The sequence below is a fragment of the Lepisma saccharinum genome, chromosome 27 (assembly GCF_977018435.1).
Source record: "Lepisma saccharinum chromosome 27, izLepSacc3.1, whole genome shotgun sequence".
Classification (NCBI taxonomy): domain Eukaryota; kingdom Metazoa; phylum Arthropoda; class Insecta; order Zygentoma; family Lepismatidae; genus Lepisma; species Lepisma saccharinum.
This window is the reverse complement of record NC_139255.1, coordinates 38912922-38934244: the sequence shown is the minus strand read 5'-3', so window position 1 is coordinate 38934244 and position 21323 is coordinate 38912922. Positions and strand designations below refer to the sequence as shown.

General features: G+C 39.6%; 1 protein-coding gene across 8 annotated transcripts in view; it reads left to right on the top strand.

Moving 5' to 3' along the window:
- Hasp (Hig-anchoring scaffold protein) overlaps positions 1–21323 on the top strand; it is a 313203-nt gene that overhangs the window by 121148 nt on the left and 170732 nt on the right. The window lies entirely within an intron of this gene.

Below are 21323 nucleotides of genomic sequence, written 5' to 3'. Positions count from 1 at the left end.
AACTTGTGCTTAAACAACAAAATTTGCGTGAAAGATAGTAATAATCCTAGCCATTTTGGATTTGAAAAACAATGAAAACGTTGCATATATTATTTGGGATAATTATTAGCCTATAAATGATTAATAAATGTTGCAAAAATACGCGAATAATATTATAACATAAGATAAAACGTAAATATATACATGAATTATGAAAACAATTAAGTATAAATAATTTAATCCAAGTTCTTAACTTGAAAGTATACGAGTAAGATAAATGCCAATATACGACTGAACTCTGCCTAACATGGCTTTCGTTACAAACTCAACTCAGCTCTTTCACCTGTTCAAATGCTTCCTTCATTAGTCTCTATTGCAATTTGGCAACGTTTTGTGCGCTCGTATGAACTGATCGACAAGACGAATTCAAAAAGGCGGTTTGTGCGCTCCAGGTGTACACAGAGATCCAAAACTTAGCTGCGCGCCACCTACAATTCAGTTTTCCCGCGATAATCTTATCCTCCTCAAAAAGGACCGCAAACCCTTTTCCACGTTTCGTCTCAAAACAGGCTCTTCCTCCTCATAATGCGCCTAAGCGACCCATTGTTAGGTTTTGTTTGCTCAACAAGAGAGCTTTAATAACACGCCCGAAGGTGGCTCTGCTGACAGCAGCTTCTGCTTCTCTTCTGGTTGGGACTAATTGTTTCGGCTGGGGCTTTCTTTGCAACGAGCGGGCTGAATTTCAGACAAGATTAACGGCACAATGCAGCCCCTTGATTCGTGTACAATTGGATTAGCTCTCGCGGCTCCTTGCCCAAAAATTCCCGAGCGAGGTGGTTGTCTGTCTTCAAGCCCGGTGGAAGGATTTCGTTTCGTTGCGTTCCGGCGGTAAACGGCTTTCGGCGAAGATGGTGCCGTAACTTTCGTGAAAGGCAGTTGCAGTGTGGACTTGGCGTGGGAATAAAAATCTGGAGCAGCTTTGAAAAGTTCGAGCATCGAGGTTTTATTAATAGATGCTGCCACTTTTCTAACTCTTCTACTCTCTATTCGTCCTTGATTCTCTCAAACACGCTCTTTTTCTTGATATCTTGTCGTTTCTCTCTATCTCGATCACTTTCCCCATCTCCCTCTCTCTTTTTCTTCCTTTATCTTTCACTAGTGATCCTTTACTCTCCTTCTCACTCTGTTGCTCCCTATTAGAGTGCTGTAGGAAGAGGATTTCGTTCGAGTGTCAAATAGTTCGCACGGACGCCGCTAGATAGCATACGGAATTGAGACCTTCTTCTCTCGAGCGAATAACGCTCGAACGGGCAAGACGAGCGTATACACGCAAAGCCCAGTATTACACGTATATAATGTTGATCCTCAAAGAAACCTCACTTTACTTCAAAGAAAGTTCCGAAAGATCAGTTTTCCCCCTAACAACCACATGTCAGGTCCACGTGGAGTGCAATAAATCGTCCCCTGAAACCTTTCTCACCAATAGCGTCCGTCCAAGACATGACAGCTCTCGTCAAGTCCACGTGGACTAAATGAGATGTTGCTAATTCAGTTTCTTTACATATTTCTGAACATGAGGTTGCGGTTCTCTATCTTTGCTAGGTTGTATCATTGTGTTTTGCTATTTTTCTATGCAATATAAAGACCTTGGGAGTAAAACGTCACAGTGAATGAATGGATGTATAAACACTGCAGGTAAAAGTGACAACAGCGCTTTACAGAAAAACAGGTGGTGGCTCGAAACCAGATACGGTTCTGCCAAAAAATTTAAATTATGCTTGGAATTTTGGTTCTTTAGCAGTCTGCTTCCGCTTGGGTTATGTCAAAGATACCGAACTGTTGACGCTTAGAAGACTTGGGGTTGAACCGTAATTTGCCTGTGGTAGCGGGACCTCAAATATGGACGCAGTGAAATTGAAACTTAAGTGAACATAGACATCACCTTCATCTTAAAATGTAGTTTCGTCTATCTTACCAATACATAGCAATATATGAAAATGAAATAGATTATTGTGGGCTGAAACTACCAAGGCGGATATTTTGCACATGTGATTATTGTCACATTAAAATCATATTCCATTGTATACGGTAGAGCGTAGCACGATCGAGGGTGGAAGAATCGAACGAGTATGAGCGAGCGAAAGTTGTCCCATATGGATATTTCTTGCTATTACCAATTTGCTCCTTCTTGCCCTCTGTTTCCCAAGCCTTCCATCTCTATATTGCGCTGTTTTCAAGTCCATCTTTTCATTTCTCTTTCCTCATCGTTTTCTCTGGTTTCCTTTCTCCATCTTTCTCACTCTCTTGCACTTCTCTTTCTCGTTACTTCCCTTTCTATGTCCCTCACACTTAACCCTAGCTATGGACAGGGCTCGAAAAATCCCGGTCGCCAGGTCGCCACGTCGACTAAAAATTTCAGCCTGGCGACTGTGATCTTTGCTGTAATATTACATGTACGAAATTTTGAAGAATCTAAGTTCAAATTGCAGTACTGCGTAAGTTAGCAAATTATTTTTTTATCAACGTCGTGAACATTCCATACAATCAGTAACAACTTCTTACTCTTTGTCCCCCACCCCCGATTTCCCGCTTTCTCACATGATTTAGCGAGGTTTTGAAAACGATGATGCTCAGCTTCTTATAATGATTTGCTTTATTTTACTTCGCTTTTTGTGCCACTTTTGACTAATTTGCGAAGATGGAGATCAGTGATGATATGATTAAATTGATGAATGAACACTCACAAACGCCCATGCCCAGGCCGGGATTCGAACCCGGGACACCTGGCGTCGTAGCGTGATGTGATAACCACTCCGCCACGGGGGCAGGCTCAGCTTCTTATAATAGGCACAATTGCTAGTTGGCGGTTTCCTGGCGCCTGATTTTCAGAGCTGACGCCTAGCTCTGAAGAAGATTTCTCGACCACTGGCTATGGAGAATTTTCATCAATTTATGTTACTTTTAAATCGGCATTTTGTATTGGACAGATCTGTGCGAGTGGCATATATTTCCAAACGATCTCACAATGGAACAACCATGCATAAAATAACTGTATCGCAGCTTTCAAAAACGCAATAATCTCACAACATCCATTTCCAACGGTCGTGTAGTCAAAAAACTTTACTTGTCGCTTGCAAAAGCTCGAATGGACCCATTTGGAAGTCAAATTGGGTAACTTAACTGAGGAAAACAGAAAACTCCAATCGGATTCCCACCAATCATCTGTAACTTTTCCCTTCCCATCCTCCCTTTTCCGTTTCGCTGAAGAACGGCCACGGAGAAAACAATTAAGAGCCATTATCCCTTCATTTAAAATCGATCATCTTCTTCTTCTACTTCTTTTTCTTATTCTAAACCGTCCATCGGTGTTCAGCGCTGAATCGGCGGAGTAATTGCCTTGGTAGGCAAATTGGATAGAGGTTTTTCCCCCCGTGTACTCTTTCCTTCCATATCTTTGATCTTTTTCCCAATTGTCTTGCGCTACATTTTTTTTCAGCAGTGAATTGCCTTCAAAACTGCCATGTCTAAAAAATGTCGTTCTAAAACCATTTTATGGTGGACCTCCCGATGATTGATTGATTGAATTGTTGTTTTAAGTCCACTTTATGGACAGTAAGGCTAATCGGGACTGTACCTACAGTTTAAAGTGGGATCCGAACCACTTGTGCCTCCAGCGAGTATCAAACCCAGAACCCCTAGATTACCACCCAACAAACGCTACTACTGCGCCATCGGGGAGGCCCTCTCCCGATGACGTCGTCGCCTTGTAATCAAGGCGTTCCGGGTTCGATACCCGGTGGAGACACATAGTGGCTCGGATCCCACTTTAAACTGTAGGTCCAGTCCCAATTAGCTTATCTGTGCATAAAAGTGGACTTGAAGCAAACACTCAAACTCTTTCCTTCCGTAGCATTGCCCCCCCCCCCCGATTTCATACACTAGAGAATCTTCTCCTTATATGGAAACAGGTTTGGGGGGTACAGGGGACGAGGTCCTTCAGCCACCTCTCTCCTCGCTCACAATGTAACCCTCTCTCCCAGCTTAGTTGCCGTATATGGCATTTCCTTTTTGCCTATTTTTCGCTGGGAGCAGTTGTGCCCCTCTAGGATTATGGTTTTACTACAGTGGAGTTGGGAAAGGGAACATTGTCAAGGGAAAGATTAAGCTACCTTGGTTCCTGAAGATTAAAACCAAGGTCTGTGTACTACGGGTTCCTATTTTGTTTTCGTGTTTTAACAATAAGAAATACAAGATAAATAATATATGAAAAATACATATATAAGAATAATATAATATGACTATTAAAGAATATAGTGAAATATAATTTAATATTATAATCTTAGATCAGTGGTGTCTAATAAATAAAGAATTGTATGAGTGTTGTTCAGGCTATGAAACAGACACCGTTTGAGTCCGTAGACCTGTTTCCAAAAAGAAGTAGTTATGATGTATAAGGTCCTTAGACCCTTAGCTTCTCGATGTTAGGAGAATTGCTAAACTTGTAACCCTTAGAGGGTGGGTTAATCGCTTCTTCTTCTTTCCTTTTCCAGTTCCAGTTTCCCTTCCTTCCTTACCTTTTTAAGACAGTAGGAAAACATACAAAGAACACCATTAAAATAATATATTCAAAAGAACAACATAGAATTAGAAGAAATACAAACAAATATAAACACTGGAAACACTGACTTTGGCGGCACACCATTCGTGAATAGTTATAATTACGTACAAAAAAATCGATCTTAGTAGCGGAGTGGTTATCACAGCGCGCTACAATGCCAGAGGTCGCGGGTTCGAATCCTGGGTAAGACATGGGTATTTGTGATTGTCTGAAATAGAGAATTGAATAAAAATTGATGTAAGAGAAAGAGATTGACGGCTGATACTACCCCAGAGACGTTTTTCTTTAAATACATTTTTAAAAATGTATAGCTCCCTCCCCTCTGGTGCGATCGGTTCCGGGTTCGATCCCTATAAATTTCGGCGTTGACTCAGCGTTGTGAGGACAATTGGAGAGTTACTTGAAGAGAAGAAGTAGCTGTTCCGATCTCTAACGCCACAAAACAGCGGCGATGGTAGCGGTAGCCCACATGAAAGTCACAGCGTAGTGACGCACTGCGCAACGTGCAAGGAGCCCAGTTGTTGGATAAGATCAGGAGAATCGTCACCAAGTGGGAGAGAGGGAGCTTTAGCCCGCCGTGAAATATCCTTTGCCCACCCTTATGCTCACTCAAATAGGTTACATGGGAAGTTGTCACACACACACACAGAAAGAAAGAAGTAAAGTGTTCCCCTGTGCTTAGCACCACAGCATGAAGGCGTATAGGGGTAACGCCCCACACTTTCTTGATCCGGTCGTGAGTGGGGGTGATGTGATCAGCACCACGCCCCTGACCGCCTTTACCCCCCAGGGTTTCCCCCAGGTACCCATGTTATTCGAAGCTGGGTGGGCACCGGGGTCGCTTCCAACGTTAGAAAAGTTCCCGGATTTGAACCGGCCGGGGATCGAACCCGGGACCTTTAGCATGGTAGTCAGACGCGTTACCGACTGAGCCACCGCGGCCACAGAAAGAAAGAATTAGATAAATTGATAGGAAAACAGAAAGATACGGCACACAAAAAGGAGATAGAAAAACAATTATGAAATCGGTAGAGAAAAGAGAAGAAGAAATGGACAGAGAAGGAAGAATACAGATAAAAAAGAAATAATACAGAGGGGAAAAAAGGAAAGTTAAAGATATAGAGAAACAGAGATACAGTAGGTAGGGAAACAGAACGAAAGATCTAATAAAGAGAAATAAAGAAGGAGACAGAAAAACAAAGGAAAGAAAGGAAGATGGAGAGAGGAGAAAGTAAAGAAAGAGGGAAGAGAAAAATAAAAACATACAGAAACAAGAGAAAAGGGAAAGAAAGAAAGAATTAAAAAGAACGGAAGAGAGAAAAAGACAGAGAAACAGAGCAAAAAAAAATTGAGTAGAAAGGAGAGGAAATGCTGCCCAACTGTGTCCGAAAAAGAACTCCGGATTTCAAATTCGAGTATATTATTTTTGTTGCAGCATAACAATGGTGTTTTGAGCGTAACCGTGGAGCGACAACAAGCAAGTTTTACTTCACCCATTCCTCATCAGATAGCAGCATCGTCACATAATTGTACAGGCTAAGCTGTACTGCCGTGCAACCGATTCCCAGGAAAATGGATATTTATTTAATTTATTTAATTAGCTCTTATTTGATATGGAGGAGATGAAGGCTCATGCATTGTAGGGGAGACTGGGGTACATTTGAACACTGTACCAATTTTATTGTTTTATTTTATAGTAAAAATTGATATACAGTAAAACCTCGTTAATCCGGAGTAATGAAGGGGATAAGTTGACCGGTTTAACGAAAGTCCGGATTAACTTAAATAACCTAAAGAACAGTAGAAAGTGCATTAAAATTCCGTTTATAGCAACAAGACACGTTTATTATGGTGTATTTAAAGGGCATAGGCCTAAATATACTATACAGGAGCTACAGTACAAAGTCTGCAGGAAACAGAATTTCGTCAGTGGTTGACTGCCTTTTCTTTGGGAAGTTCTGTTGACTTCTAGCCACATTTAAAACCTTGCAATCTGCTTTTTTTGGGGGGGGAGGACTTGTGCCTTTTTTGATTAAGCGAAGTCCGGCTTATCGGGGTTCGGATTAACGAGGTTTTACTGTATTACTGTTTAATAGAAAAATAAACAAAATGAAGTCTTCTAGTACATGAAAACATTTTTGCACACAAAAATCGGAATTAAAGTAATATTCAAAAAGCTTCTCTCACACACACACTCTCTCTCTCCTCGTGTGTGTGTGTGTGTGTGTGTGTGTGTCCTACCTCCGAAGTTGCTTCCACGGATTTCCAGTCACACAAAGTGTTAACAATGAAACTGTAAATGACGAGACCAAAACTATAAATATTAACTAATAACACACGTCAGCGGGAGTTAGCTAAAATGATCCGTGCTCAGCCGCGTATCCATGTGGCTGGAATAATCCATAGCCTCGCATTCCGTTTGGCTGAACTCTTTGTTCTCTGTGAATCGGCTTAGGAACACCATTATGCAAATATAAATTATTCCTCGCATATTATTGTCCGCGGCTGTTGTACTATTGTAAACAAGCTCACCGTTACCAATTGACTTTAAACAGAAAAATGTAATCACAAAAGAGAAAAGCATTGCCATCTTTCATTTTGTGTAGCTGTAACAACGTACGTCAGAAGAGCAATTAAATAAGAGCAGCTGTTTCTAGAGTAATAAACGAAGTAAATATATGATCAAAAATAAACTTTTCTTACAGTAATAAACAGATAAGTAAATATCTACTCAAAAGAATAGATATTTCTGGAGGAATAGTAAATTGTGTTCGTAGGTGTTCAAAACAAGCAGGAATAGACAGAGAAGAAAATATCTATTCAAATACAGTTATCTATGTAGTAATAGGCAGATAAGCAAAAATCTGCTAGAACAAGCGGGCTATGAAGACAGGATTCCCGGGATCGAATTCTGGCCTGGGCATGGGTGTCCCTTCATCAATTTCAACATCATCATCATTATCGTCGCGGTTACCCAGAAGTGGCACAAAAGCGACACTAAATAACAGAAATCAAAATTACTTGAACCAGGCAATACTGCATGATGAACATTGCCATATCGATGAGAAACCAGCGATTCTTGCCCCTCTCGCTCGCTTTGCTTTCACCACATGTGGCAACAGCGCATTTCTGCCAGGACGCCTTTTTCCGTGGCAGTTGCTATAATGCCCTTTCTTGAAGAGCTGTCAAAGCTCTGCATATAATAATTAGGGAGCGTGTTTTTAGGTGCTAAAAAAACTGGATAATAAATTTATTTTTTATGTTCTAAAACTAGTGGAAATATGTGGCTAGAGGCAAAAAAATATTTTTATTCAAAATTCACTCATTGAAAATGAACGCCGATTATCTCTGAACATTGACTTTCATTTTCAAAAAGATCTTTCCACTTCACACGTAGTCAGATACAAGTGCGAGACATCATGCACACTTACACAACGACTTTCACTCTCCAGAACGTGAGGAACTTAACAGTTTTTGGTACCCCGTCTTTTTTTCGAACAGACTTCGGAATTTGTCTAGGCACTTGCCTGTGGTCTCAGATAAAGAGTTCAATTTCCATTCAACTGTATTAATGTCCATCAATGTTTCGTAAAGGAGTTGTGTGGAAGTTTCCAGTTTTTCTACCACACCACACAAAAAGCTTAGACTTGCAGATAGAACCCCGAAATCGTTTGTAAGCATCCATTCTTAAAAAAATCGTAAGTATCGTAAAGTATTTATTTAATTTATGAGTTAAGGGCATGCGGCTTTTCCCTCCGAGTCAGTGTTGCCAACTTAGCTCTCTTGTAGGCAGATCTGGCTTATTTTTAAAGGTGAAAATTAGCTCTATCTTTCGCACCACGTTTGGCAACACTGCGAGGAGGCAAGGAGAAATGCATTGGGCATATGGGAGTATTATTTGATTTGTTCTCTTGTGAATATCAAACTTCCGGTGGAATAGAAAAAGATGTCAACGGGAAGACGGCAGTTTGAAGATTCATTTTACCAGCGGAAATGTCGAAACTTCCATTTGATTAGCCGTAACTTGAAGTTGATTCCCCATAAGGAATATATGGGATTCTGAAAATTCTTATTCTTCATATTTTTTTAAATATCGTGTCCAGCTTAATAATCAACATAAAGAAACTCTTCCAATTGCAACATGGAGAGAAATTCATACTATTGATACGCCCAGTTTTTTTTTTTTTTAGTAGAAGTGCCCATTCGGTCGCTATTGAAATAAATTCACAATTGGTGCGTAACTGTACCTCCTCCCTTTAACTTCAAAATATGCAGAAATTCGGAAACTTTATTTTGTCTGGAATGTCTAAAACATGTATATTTTATGGTATTTCCCTACAAACATAGATTACATTGTAGCCATATGGTTGACACTCTTAACGAGTATGGCCGACTTTTGAAGCAAGGAAAATAATGTTGTTACCTAAAAATTAGCTAACATTGAATTCAGGGAACACGTGCAAGAAGGGAGAGGGGTTGAGGGGCAGCATCCCTGCTTATCCGCAGAGGATGAAAAGCCGATGCTGAATCAGCAGACGAAGTTCCAACGAACCTCAAGAGGATCGCGAAGCTTAGTTCAGGATCGCGATTAGCTAACAACCCTCGGTGGAGGTTTTATCTCCGAGAAGACCGTCTCAGTTTTTGTTTCTTGTGAATTCCAGACTCCGCGTAAACCTTCACCGGGAGACGATAAAACGCATCGGTAAAGTAAGCGGCCTGATTACCCATTCGCTTTGAAGCCAGGAGGAGGAGTTGGAGTTGTTGCTCTGTGCAGCAATGAAAGCATACAGAGTTAGGGCATTAAATGAAGGTGAATTTAACGTAATTGGAGATGCATTTAAGTCGAGCTAAAAGTGCCATGCTTAGCAGTGTGAGTATATGTGTGTGTGTGTGTGCGTAGGTGTCGACATGAGCGGGGCAAGGCACTTAGTTATACCCCCCCCCCTTAAGATGCCCCTATTAGGGACAGAATATCTGTTTTGACTTCTCTTTCGCCTAATGGCTTATCAACATAAGATCCAAAGGTCCCGGGTTCGATTCCCGCTCGGGCTTGGTTGTTTGTGAATGTCATCATTTCATTATTTCATCCTTCATCTTCGCAAATTAGCCAAGAGGCACGAAACGCGAAGTAAAATAAACTAAATCAATCAATCAATCAACATAAGATGATGAAATTTGACAAGTGTCCGCCATTTTAGGCGAAATGAGAATTCCCGTTTCACCCAATTTAGTAAAAAAGGAAATAATTTTAAATGAGGGAAACAAAAAACAATATTTTGCATTACGACTGTAGGCCAGAGTATTCCACAAGCTCTACCGATCATTATAGAAAACAAGGAGCCGATCTTCACGGCGGAGTGATTATCACAGCGCGATACGACGCCAGGGGTTCCGTGTTCGAAGCCCAAACTAGGCATGGGTGCCCTTTGTGAGCAGACGCGGAATGCCTACGTTATTAGGTTTGGTTCTCCTAGCATAAATACACTGCAAATGTATTATATATGCTAAGAGAACTAAACTTAACAGTCCTGCAAATGCATTATTTATGCTAAGAGAGCGAAACCTAACAGTCCTAACCTAACAACTTAGGTCCTGCTCCTTCCACGTAGTGCACCCAATAGTCAACCTCACTTCCACGTAGTACACCCTGGACTGCAGACTAACGAGACTCTGGCGACTGGCCCCATGGCCAGTATAATTCTGTGTCGTCCTGTGTTTTGTCCTTATTTGTGCTGAGCGCCCATTTTAGCCTCAGCTTTTAACCAAGGTAAGGAGATTTTAGTTTTCAGACACGCTTTTATTTTTGTTATGATAAGGGGCTGGACCCCGTATAGTGTGACGGGTGTAAAATAGCCTCAGTGCTGACGCACCCAACAAATTGTAATTCAAATTCAAACTTAGGTCCTACCCTAGCAATTAAAGCATTCCGCTGTGACGTGAGAACGAAGGTTGGTAGCGCATTGTGCAACAAGGGAGACCCACACATAGTGGTTAGGATCCCACTTTAAACTTTATGTCCTGTGCTGTCCCGATTAGCTTTTCTGTGCATAAAGAAACATTCATTCAGGTTTGTCGTAGGATCGATCACCATCATCAACAAAAATAAATTTGTTTACCTGAAAACGGAAGAAGAGGCTCTCGTTAGAATAAGTGTAATTACCCTGGTTCGATACCGCGTGAAGGCACATAGTGGTTCGGATTCCACTTTAACTTAATGTTCATTCCCGATTAGCCTTTCTGTGCATAAAGTGGACTTAAAACAAAAAGTCAATAAGCATAGTTCAAAGCACTAGACAATCGGTAATGTCCAATTACCATTGCACGCTAATTCATTTCTTCACAAAGATTCGAATGTGAAACCTTCGATTTCATCTCTAAGCTAACGATTCTTGATTTGATGTTTTAAGTCCACTTTATGCACAGAAAAGCTAATCGGGACTGGACCTACAGTTTAAAGTGTGTTCCGAACCACTATGTGTTTCACTGGGTATCGAACTCGGGACCTCTAGATTACAAGGCGACGACGTAGCCACTACGGCGTCGGGAAGTCCCACTAAGCTAACGACCCCGCCAAGTAGGCAAACTATTTGTTTTATAATGATCAATTTGGCATCCATGAGTCATCAGTTATTTTCTAGATCTGTTACACTACAAGTTTGAAGGTGGACTTCGGAAATGCCTTTAAAGAGAATTTCGGGAAAGAACTGATATTTGACAGCGCATTTTGCGACTTTCGTATCAGCCCTTAAGTGAGAAGTAATATTGTGGATGGTTGAGGACATGCCTAGGAGATGAGCCCCGACAAATCCTTTCCAATACGCTTCTGATTGCACGCACAAACATCACAGGACTGAGTACACAAGATAAACAGTCCGCTACGCTTTCCTTCCTTCCTTTACAGCATCCTCTTCCTTTTGTCATGATCTCTCCTGTGCTGGAGCCGGATGCGCAATCTCTGATTAGTGTTTGCATCCGCAGGCTGGTACACTGGGGTCTCTCGAGGTCATCGACCGACTTAGGTCATCAATATCGAAAAACCTTCGACTTCTATCCCCCTTCCTTCCATCTGGATTTCCCGGAAGAGGATCGGGAAGACGGTGTCCCCTATAAAGAGGCTTCGGGATTTGCCAGAAATGCCGTTATCCTCTCCCCCAGGCAATACAGCAGGGCATAGACGGCAAATGCTAGTATGAGGAAATGCACAGATTCAGTACCGACGTTCGTAAATTGGTGCTTTCGCTCCGTTCGACTCTCTCTCCGGAAGGGTGGAGCTTCCGAAATGTACGTATCAAGGTCAGTGTTGCCACAATCTGAGGGCACAATTTCCCATTCCAAGGGGCAAAATTTCCCTTTTTGGATTATTTTTTCCCTTCACCTAAACAAATATAATAATAATATATAATAATAATAATAATTAGCATTGGTACTAGTAGTAGCAGCAGCAGCAGAAGTAGTAGTAGTAAAATTTCCGTTTGTCCATGTTCGTATGAATAAAAAATGTTTTCTCATACATGTCAGCTTCATCGCTTTCTGGTCAGATGTGCCAGGTTTCAATCATGGTCAGGAATCCATTAAATTATTATTTCTCATCGTTACAATTATCCGAAGATACAGAAAAGCGACGGACAATAAAACAATAAACTTAAGAGAAATATAAATATATACAGGTTTATTGTCAAGGGAGCAGAAATAAGAAGGATCAGAAAAAAAATTAAAATGTCAATATGAAACTGGAACTTAACATAAACTGTAATAATGTAGCCAGAAGTCTTAAAATTTCCCTGAAATTGTGATATTTTTCATCGAAATTCCCCTTTTCCCTTTTGGCTAAAATTTCGGTCGGAATTTCCCTGCGAAAGGGAAATTTCCCTTCATGTGGCAACACTGATCAAGGTTCTTCGCTGGGTGATGGAAAAGATTTTCCAGTTCATTTTACGTGGAATGAAGACAGGAAGGTGCTACTATCGCTTGTCATTAATTTATTGTCCTCTCATTTCAAAGCTGATTGACAGCGTTTGGCATCCATTCATTCTGCTGTTCAGCATGTATTCTATAACTGTAATTATTGGAAATTTATTACTATCTTTAAATTATTATTATTATTATAGTATTTACTTATATACATTCACATTCAAATTTGTATTTATTCCTCAGTATTTCTCTACTCATATATATTTACATTTGTATTTTTTAATATTTTTTTGTTCTTTCCCATTTATATTACTTTACAACTAATATTACTGTAATGAGTATATTAGTAATTGTAGGTATATGTGAAATTATTTATTTCTCTTTAGTTTAATCATTCTTTCAATTTGTATTAATGTATTATCATATTATATATACTTATATTTTCTAAGTATTTGCTAAGCACAGGGGAGCACTTTACTTTTACTTTTTTTACTTATATTTTCTTATGTAGGTCATGACAAGAGTTAGGTGGTAGAGCAGCCTACGGCTGAACCTCGCCCGCTAAATAAAGAAATTATTATTATTATTATCTATCACCTGCTCTTAAGATTTCGTCGCCCCCTTGTTCTGAAAACCTGTGTTCACATTATAAATAAAATATCCATTCTATTGATAGTAAGTCATATTGCAATGTAACGACCTTAGTGATGTACTTTATATTCTGACGCAATTTAAGCAAATGAAGAGTGGCAGTAGTTAGGTATCAACCTGTGTATTTCAATCGGGACGGTAATCTTTACATTATCTCTGCTGCTATTTTGTGGTTGTTTTAGGAAAGGAATTACTAATGTTATTTTCACAAATTAAAGGTTGGTTAATTATTGCCGGTGTATTATAATGTTATTGGTTCCTTGTAATAACTAATTGTTGTATCGGTTACTGTGGAGAGATTTTGTCGAAGATTTAGGTTGGAAGTATGACATTTGCCGGGAGTTCAGTGTCTCTCTTACTATAATAATAATAATAGCCGTGGCGCAACAGCTCTTGAGGACAAGGGGCTACCTTCTGACTGAGAACCTCACTCCCACATGCTTCAGTAGAGGTGGGCGTTTATCCAACGTGGTGACGTGAGGTCAGCATGATGTCGTCCTAATTGCGAACAGTCCTAATTGGGAACACTTGCTGCCTGAACAGGAATATACTCGAAAGATCATGTCCTAATCGCGAACACATTTTTTTCTGCATTGGGACCTTTCTCTCACACTTCCCGAGTCTATTTAAATACTATTTTAAAAGGGACTCAGTTCCAGACTTGAGACTGTTCAGTGTTTTGCTGGATAATAGAAAATTCGACATGATTAAAGTAGTTGCCAAAATACAATTTATTAATAAAAGTGTGGCCTATTGTTTATAGGAATACGAACTGCACACATAACTGAATAGAGCTTTGTCATTTAATAATACAATTATTAACTTTACTTAAATTTCAAATTCAAATTTAGAAACACACTGTTTTTAAAAAATTAGGAATAACACCAATCTTCTTACACTTGTTAGTGCTTCTCGTCCAAAAACATAAACACATTTTTTCTTTCATTTTACATCTTCCAGGCTCATTTCAATCCTAAGAATCATGCCATTAGACTTTTGTACCTCAACCTTTAAGCTTTATACAGTGGCCTACCTAGCTCACTGTTGATTTTACGGTTCCATCAACTCCACTACATTATTTGTCCGGTGCTTCCTGTTGAAGCAGTTTCACATCACTTAAGGTACCAAGGGGTTTTCAAGTCATTAAGACACGAATGAAACCCAGATTACGTCGAGAGACTGAAAGGGTGAAATGACCTTGGAGGGATTTACAAAGCAGAGGACCATGATAAGTCGACTACTGTTGTTAGTCAAACAAACTGTCTCTCTGCGTCTGTTTCTGAAAACAGGTTTTTCAGTTTCATGTGTTCGCAATTAGGACATTAAATTATTTCTCACTTTTGTGTGTTCGCAATTAGGACACAACCGTCAGTGCGGCGAACCCCCAATCTTTTTTCTAGGTTTCCATGACTGGGTTACGCTACTAATTCGTGGCCAGCGGTCTCATACATTGGCCGAAACCTCAGGAGGAAAGTTGTTACACTTCCTCCCCAGGAGATTCGTACCAGCGTAAGTACGTACGTACAGTCTTTGACACTTCTAGCTTGTAACGAAACCCAGAAGTGTCCATGACTGTACCTTAGCAAGAGCCCAGAGATATCGCCTTAGGTCGCACGGCCACGCTGCGGGACTTAATTGCGAGATCATCTGTATATAAATTTAATTTATTATTTCATGAAAGCTCATTAGATAAGATAAAGACTTATCTTACCCATAAAGAGCTGAGAGAGCCGATTTAAGAATGCAGGATTACCATGCATCCTCTTATCCACGGACATTTTCTCTTTTCAGACAATAAAAAGGGCGGATTTTAGTTTCAGAATAAAAATGTTCAAATCCTTAACAAAATTTTAAAACGTTGCAAATAAGGTTAACGAGTCACAAGATGCTCGCTGCATGTGACGCTAGTTTGAGTATGAATACGAGCATCGCTAACATCGATACTCATACACCGTCGATAGCGACCGATAGATTCTCGGACTCGAACTCATATCTACTTTCGATTTGAATTGAACGTGGTATCGTGGTATCCAGTTGTGCTGTTATAGGAAAATTTGCAAATAAGGCATAAACAAACAGGTTAGTGTTGAAACACATGTTTAATTCATTTAATTTATTTTTATGATAATTAAAAAAAACTGTACAGTCCGGCCAAGAGAAACGAAACTAGCTGGAAAGTACGATTCCAAACGCGAGAGGGGAAGCAGGTAGAACACTCATAAAACCACCCTGTGGCATTTTGCTTGTATGTGTTTGCTTGTTGTGTTTATTACTGCTTGCTGTGTTGAGTTTGTGGAGTCTCTTACAATCCGTAACAAACCGTTTCGAAGTGGAACGAGGAAAACTGTGACATTTTGGTCCCTGTTGTACATTCTACAAAACGCCCTCGATATAATACACAATGCCACAAACCATTCAGTTACTACATTTTCTTTGTTATATTTATAATACTATGTATAATAATACTATTATTAGTGAATACTATCCTGATTACTGCTGTGTACGTTTGTGCTAATTAAAATATATAATTCGTATTCGTAAACATCTCTATGTGTTTTGGCGGCGAGGTTACTACGTTTAAAACTTAATTGTTGTTTCCACAGCAGACAATTTTCACGGAATCCTCTTCCTGAATAAAGTGCCATCACCTCTATTTTGCCACTGAACACGTCCATTTGGCGCATGCGCACTTCCGTCCATGGTCTTGGCTAAGGCAGCCAGACACTACGAGCTCTTTTTCACTTGACAAAATATGGTAAATCTGAGTTAATGTAAGCATCGTTATTTTGCAAATACCTTTACACGGATCGAGAGCCGTCGTGGTCTAGACGCTAGTCTGCCACGCGGGATACCTGGGTTCGATTCTGGGGGTGGATGATCTAAGGTCGGGCCTTGTCGCAGAGCAAAGTGGCTCTGGGGTTCACCCAGAATTAAATCAATGGGTACCTGGGGACAACCCTTGAGGGATAAAGGCGGTCGGAACGTGGTGCTCATCACATGACCTCCAAAATGGCCGAGATCGTGAATGAGTGCAGCCATGCCTCCCACATCCAACGAATGTGCTTTCTTGGCACAGTCCTATACATGGGAAATTTTGCCTTTAAGTCTCGACTGGACCTTTGGGATCCAAATGGGCGAATTTTTTTCAAATTTTCCTCTCCATTCGAAAAACTTCGTGGATATTTCAAAATATGAAACATTACATCAGCTTAGAATGAATTTTCATGTACTTTTCTTTCATTGTTGTCTAGATATTATCAATAGCTTAATAGACTTATGTAATCACAAAACTATTGATAATATCTAGACAACAGTAAAAGAAAACTACACGAAAATTCACGTCAATGCTCTAGAAGGAATTCTAAGCTGATGTAATGTTTCATATTTTGAAATATCCAAGAAGTTTTTCGAGTGGAGAGGAAAATTTGAAAAAATTCGCCCATTTGCATGCCAAAGGCCCAGTCGAGCCTTAATGTTGTCAACAGTACTTAAAATTATATAAAAATGTATAAATTGTATGAAAATAAATATAATTTTATGTTATGCAGAATTTCCGCATCACAGATGCAAATTACGGCCACTAAAGATAAAAATAAAGCTGTAAACACGAGCGGGATTTGCATCTTCGTTTGGCGGCTCGGAATTAAAAGGCTGGAATATACTATACTTGCTTTGGATGGGGTGTTTCGCCGCCTCTCTTCTCGAGCCCAGGACAGACCTGAGGGACGCAATCCACTTTCTCGTCACGTGAGTCGGGAGAATTGTCAAGCAAATCGGAATCGTTCAATTAGCTCTAATTGGCTTCCATTAGCGAATCGAGCGTGTTTCTCAACCTGCGTGTGTCCTAATGGTCGTCTAGGCTCAGTCCTTGCGGCCTCTGTCTCTAATCTGCCAACCGGAAATGATATTGATTTGGCCTTCCTTATATAGTTTTGTGGGAGAACCATATACATAGAGAGGAAGGCCGGCCTCCGTGGCAGAGTGGTTAGCGCAGCGAGCAACAACGCCAGAGGTATCGGGTTCGAATCCCTGCCTGGGGATGGTGTTTTAAGTCCACGTTATGCACAGTAAGGCTACTTAGGACTGGACCTACAGTTTAAAGTGGGATCCGAACCACTCCACCGGGTATCGAACCCGGGACATCTTGATTACAAGGCGACGGCGATACCACTGCGCCATCGGGAGGAAGGATATTTTTGTGAGTGTCTCTTCATCAATTTCATCACATCATCACTTATTCATCGCCGCAATTAGCCAAAAATGGAAGAACAGCAACGTAAAATCACCTAATTCAATCAATCAATCAAAGCATGGGAAGAATGAAAGATGTCCAGTTTCCGGCATCCTGTTACGACCTTACTTATTTTGTAACTTTGCAATTCCATGTTAAAAGAGAAATTGATATAGTGTTACCTCGAGTTCTTGTTAATGTCTATGATACTACATGTTGTGACGCAAATATGAACGCGCCAATCAAGGCGTTGTTGAACTAATGTATTAACCTTCCTGTATCAATCTAATGAAGTCAGCTCGCTTAAGACAACGGGCATTTATTATGATGTAAATATAGATTTGCCAATAAAAGATTATCAATGTTTGATGAACTAACCTAATTGTAATTAAATAATGGCGGAACATTTAAATTTGTATAATTCCAAAATGTAAGATTTTATCAACGTTAAAGAAATAATTGTTAACTCAAATGAATATGTAAACTTTCTTTGTAAATTATTGATAGCCAACCTATGTATTTTTCAAATATCCTTCTGTTGTAATTTGGAATATTGTAATAAGAAATTACCTAAAGACAGAGGTTCGAGGCTGGAACTTTGGGTATAAATACGAAGCAGTTTGGTCTGTGAGGAGGTCTGTTCTGGTGTCAGTCTAGGAAGAAGTGAATAGGTGCAAGCCGCTCTTCTGTAAAACCTAGACTGGCCAAATAGGAACGGTCTAATCTAGGAAGAAGTGAATAGGTGGATGCCGCTCTTCTGTAAAACCTAGGTTAGCCGAATGGGATATAAGTTCCAATTTAGGAAGAAGTGAATAGGTGCAAGCCGCTCTTCTGTAAAAACCTAAATTGGCCATCTCGGGTGATAACTCCAAGTCTAGGAAGAAGTGAATAGGTGTATGCCGCTCTTCTGTAAAACCTAGGTTTGGGCCATCCTAGTTTGACCTTTCTAGTAAGTTTGAAATTATCTATTAACAATTGATCTCCAAGTTCCAGTTATGAATCACCTAACCACTGGCTGTAAGTACTCAAGCAGTAAATAAACATTTCATTAAAACTTCAGGACGTTGGTTGGATTTGTTCTGCACCTAACCTGAAGATAGGTTTCAGTGTAGACCCTTAGAGCCTCAATGCTCCCGGCTATAGGAGTAAAGGGTGAGGAAAGTTACTAGGAACGTAACAATCCCAAATATATTAAATTTTTAATTGTTACTACTATACTATTATTACTAGCTGATTACCCGGCGTTGTCCCAATCTTGTATTACACAGAAAATAATGAATTCTAACTATAATGTAAAATGTAACTAATTTTAAATGTGATCGTGAATGTCACCAATTACCTTAGCGACTCCGAAAACTATGGATTCGACACTAATCTAGGTCATTTGTGGCATTTTATTTTTCACCCCCTCTCACCCCGCATAGGTGATGAACTTGGAGTTCAACCGCATTGGGAGTGTCACGAAAACTGGATTCCATTCGCAAGACAGCCTGAATGTTAGACAACCCGAGAAACACTATCGTTGTGCGGATTGCATAGAGTCACGGATGTCTGTTTGTGCGGAATTTAATATCGGTGGTTCTCGATTATTTTTACATGTCACCCTTTCCCACCCCACCCTAGGGGCGCCAGGGGTGTATTACCCCCCACAGTATTTCTTTCCAGGTTGCAAGTGATACGTGTACCAAGTTTGATTGAAATCGCTTCAGGCGTTCGAGAGTTATTGCTGAACAAACATACATACATACATACATACATACATTTTATATATATAGATTATTATTACATTAAGGAATTTTAAATTAAAAGCTCTTCTCTGTGAATTGCTCCATGCCACGAAGACATAGCAGCTATGGATGTAGGGCGTCACACATTCTCTATCACGATTGTAGTGGAGGTGATATGATCGGCTGCTTTAACCCCACGTGTTATAAGAGGCTGTGAGATCCCCAGAGCTGCTTGTGCAGGGACATTAATGAGAAAATTTCATCTGGATATGATTATAACAATTTATTCAGTTACGGAAATTGTATTGCTAACACAATGCTAACAAAATAAGCAACTTTTTTCTGTATTACTTTTCATTGTTTTTTGATTAATTTTATGGTGCTGATTATTAATATATCATTAGCTTTCCTGTATCATAAATACTTTACATAACATTCTTAGCTAATCATGTCCAATAAGAGGACAGTAAAGATGGTGAATTTGATACTATAAATCATACTATTTAGCTTAACAACTTTCAAATAACTATTATTGCAAAGTATGTAATATACACTAAAATATATTATATATGGTACAACAAATAACATCTATATTAACAAATAAATATTTCTAAACAATTTGAGTGGAGGATTGACTTTAAGTTCATTTATAATATTCTCACAATACAAAACATTTTAAACACGAAACATCATAGCACTAAACCACGTGGGGCAACAGCTTTTTTGAGACCATTGGGCGACGTGTATAGATCCACCAAGCCATCTGAAGGTTACGGGGAAGGCTGTAGTTGGCATATTTTTCGAGATCTCAGAAAGCTTGGTGGATCTATTGTCAGTTCATTGAGCTCCACTTCTACTCTTATCTAACTTCCTATATATGAGACCACGCCACGGGTCCCGGGTTCGAATCCCGGTCTGGGCATGAGTGCTATTTGTGATTTCCCCATCTTTAATTTCATCGTATCATATCTTATCATCATCTTCGCGATTGGCCAAAAGTGACAGAAAATGCGAAGTAAAATAAAGCAAATCGATATCAAAGATCAGAAACAGCTACTGTCACTTCCAAGTATCCCCCCAGTTTTCCTCACGGTGCTCGATCAACCTCGAAGTCTTTGAACCAAGACTAGGGAACGAACCCAGAAACGTTCGCACTAAATGCGAGAGAGTTATTCGTTTGTGTGTAGGAAGGGGGGGTTACATATTATACTATAGAGGAGAAGGTTTAAATATGGGTTTTGGAGTTATCAGCGCTCCCGGGTGCTGCAGCCTGGCAGAGGCTATGGGAACTGGTTATCTGTCAAGGACAAAGGTTGCGGCGCCAATTCGCAAGAGAATGTGGTGGTTAGTTTCGACCTTGGACGCTGTTATATAATTGCGACCTCCGAAAACTTTTTGCAGGTATGTTTTAACTCAGCGTTTTCTGAATTTTCAACTGCTTTGTATAGGTTATGATATTAGCTGTTTGTTTGTGAAATATGTATAACAGAGAGCGACAATAAATTGAAGAAGAAAAATAGCGTGATGGTCTAAATATGGGCTATGACATGAGGTCTAATGTTGAGATCACATTTTCAACAAATATTAGGATGTTTTTCTAAATTTCGATATTTCCCATTCCGCGTGATTTTCAAAACAACAGATTATTCATAAATTTAAATTTTATAATGTTTTAGCGATAGATGACTGTTTTTTAAAATTTTAATTGCTTTTTGTGATATTGCCACTAGTAGCCCATATTTACACCAAAATTTTGAAATACATAATTTTACCATTTTTTGGAAATTGCATTTTTTTTAAAAAAATGGAGACTTTCTATACTTCATCATGCTATTACATTTAAATATATATTTCATAGATATGCATTTGAAAGTCAGGTGCTTGATATATTAATTTTTTTCCTCCGAAAATGACAACATGAAAAGGGGGGCCCATATTTAGACCTTTTCCTCTATATTAAGATTTTCAAAATCTTTTTCAACCAATGTTGTGCTTTGACCAACTGTGGGGATTTATTTGATTTAAAAATTAGTTTGATTTGATTTGATTTTTGTTAGTTAGCGTCGCTTTTATGCCTCTTTTGACTAATCGTGAAGATGATGAGTGACAAGATCATGAAATTGATGAAGGAACACTCACAAAGAACATCCATGCCCAGGTCGGGATTCGAACCCAGGACGCCTGGCGTCGTAGCACGCTGTGATAA